Here is a 3,005-nt window from a genome sequence, read left to right on the forward strand (position 1 = left end):
GGTCCCACAGCCTGAATCCAAACTCCTGCCCTGTCACTTAACTACTCTGGTCCCTTGGCCTCCCTGAGGATGGTTACATGATGAACATCAGTTAACAAGCCCTATATAGTGTGCAGTGTAAGCACTCAAGGAAGAGTGCAGAATAGGTGACTGGGGTGGGCACGGCTGTCAGGCAGCCCTAGTGTCCAGTTCCACAGGATCTGACATGAGCCCAAGGGAGACATTAGAAAAGTGTGCAAAATATGGAAATGTTTTCCATGCCATCAATACAACTGCTGCTGCTGCTTACTGATGACTAAAGTATGGTTAATGTCAGTACACCATTGAATTTTCAATTTAATTTAACTCAGCGGCTCCTGCACTGGACAGCACAGATGTCGAAGTTCCATCACTACCATTTGGTGGGTTGGTACTCATCTAAAACACCCACCTTCTCAGCAATATCTCTAAACAGTTACTAGTTCTGGATGAGTATTAGGTAGCAAGAAACTCCACACCATAGTCCTTGATATCTAACTTCACTGTGGCCAAATTTCTGTCTCCAGGTGAACCTGGGCCCTGCCTTGGGCTGGGGAGCAGTTGGTTGTCACGTAAAAGCAAGAGGAAGGGAAAACTGAGCAGCATGCCAGCCTGGGGCCTTGACGATGGCCAAGGGGTACCCGAGGCAAAGCCTAGAGCCTTCCCAGAAAGTGGCTTTGAATGCACTTGAGAGCCCACAGCAACGGGCTCTGGTCTGAACAATCTCAATGGGTGGTTTAATCCATCGCCAGCCTCGTCTCTTTCTCTAATCCCTGTTTTATTATCTTGGTGAAAAGCTATTTTCTGGTACTACTCGAAGGTAAACTGTTTGGAAAACAGACGCCGAGATGACTAAGATAAGCTGTAGCACTGCTCCCAAATAAAAGGGAGTGATGCTTGCTGAAGTCTGTAAAATGATTTCAAATAGATTATGTAACATAAAAGCGAGGTAAAGTAATTTATAGTAAACTGTGTATATAAAATATGTACTTAAAGCAAACAGTATCAGAAGGAACAGTAAGTTATTGATACCTGTAACAAAATTACAGTGGTAACTTCTAACACTGTCAACAACTTTTAAAACAGCTGCACTTTTTTTTAAATACAGGGCTGCCCCATGTTGTCCAGCCTAGCCTCAAACTTGCAATCCTACTGCCTCAGCCTCCTTAAGTAGCTCAGATTACAGGCATGTACTACCATAGTTTGCTTGGCCAAGTTTTGAATAAAACAAAGTGGGATCTTCTCTTAGTTATCTGATGGTTTTCTTTTTGGAAATTTATGGTACATTCAAACTATTCCAAAAAACTTTTAAATTGCAAAATGTAGTTCATTTCAGATAGCTAGAACTGTTTTTGTTTTTTTAACATATGAATGTCGAGCAGAATACTCAAGAATCATGTAGGATATATGATAATTCTTTGTCCTATTAAACCGCCCTATCTCCTATTGAATGTAAAATACCCAACACTTCTACCCACTGTCAACAGTGGCCTCAATCATTTCTGAAATTTTAGTCAACTGTGAAAATGCTGCCAACCCCACCCCACCGGTCATCAGTGGAGGCCTAGGTCAACATGGACAAGGCTCTGGTTGGTTTGAGAATGGGGCCCAAGATACACTGTCAGCCAGTGAAGCACCGAGGTTTGCCAGGGGTTTCCAAGCAGTCTCCTAGGAGGAAGTCAGAGGGATGAAGGTTTCTTCTTCTACCTGGTTAACAATGGATGTGCTGCCTGGAAATTCTGTACTCACCTGGGGACTAGCTGGAGGATGCAGCCCACAGGAGGGCTGAGAGACCACAGACCAGGGCACCAAGCTAAAGACTACTTGCAAATGAAAGCACTTTGATACACACATAAACAAGCTAAAGATAGTTAACATAAAGTTAAAATTTAAAATAGTGAAAAAAAATGACACCAAGAAGAAAATAACAAAGGTGCGTGTTGCTCCAGTGTCTACACCAAGCGGTAACTACCATGGGCAACGCAGGGAAAGCCCAGGCTCCTCAGAGAAGGGGACACACAGCACTGCCCCGGAGGGCTCAGCCCCCAAGCGGCAGCTGCTCTCTGGGACAGAGACCAGTGGCACAGTTCACACGTGCAAGTGCTGGGGGGCCCCTTGGATGCAAAAAGCTATTTCATTTGAAAATTAAAAATACAGTGATATTGTAGGCAGAGGATTAAGGCTCTGCTTTCGTGAAGTTTGTAATGACAGAGACAAATAAAAAACACGTTTACAGGGACACAGACAAGAAATGAAAAGGAAATGTGGTCACACCGAGTCCATCAGGCAGTGAGGACAGATGGGCTGAAAGGCGGAGGACCATGATGAGCTATGGAAGGCTTTCTGACATGCCAGGGTTTGAACTTGGATACTAAATTCTTCCACTGGGACAGTGCTATAAAAAGGAGCATTATACTCACAGAAGCTATCCGTACTCTCTGTTCCTTTTCTCCAATAAATTTTCCTACTCTTAAAAAAAAGGAGCATTATAGAAGTAGCAACAGGAGTGGAAAAGTTAGCCTTGCCCAGCTGAGATGGCAGCAGGCAGGCTCTGGAGGAGCACTGCATGGTCCCCAGCTTTGTGATACACAGCAGTGCACCGGGACAGCCAACTGCCACCGGAACAGAGCTCTGAGACCCTGCTCCACCAAGGCCTCGCTGTGACCTGAGGCCGGACGCAGTACTTGCCCTTCCCTGAGTCAGTTTCTCACCTCTGCCGAGGGGCCCGAGTCCTGCTTTAGGAGCGTGAGGGGAAGGAGATGAGGGCGTGCCAAGCATCCAGCCACCCAGGAGGTGCGCACGTTTTAGCTCCCGCGCTGCTCACCCAGGCCACTTCTGGGGAGTTAGAAGGCAGCCACGCAAAGTCTCTGTGGACATGACATCAGTTTTGAAAACAAGCCTTGTTTTTTTAAACAGCCAAGTTGTAATCTATTATAAAATCCTGAAATTAAAGAAAAGCCATGATACACTAAGAAAACAGACTGTGG

The sequence above is a fragment of the Cavia porcellus genome, unplaced genomic scaffold (assembly GCF_034190915.1).
Source record: "Cavia porcellus strain 051 isolate PalLab524CR breed Dunkin Hartley unplaced genomic scaffold, mCavPor4.1 scaffold_10, whole genome shotgun sequence".
Lineage (NCBI taxonomy): Eukaryota > Metazoa > Chordata > Mammalia > Rodentia > Caviidae > Cavia > Cavia porcellus.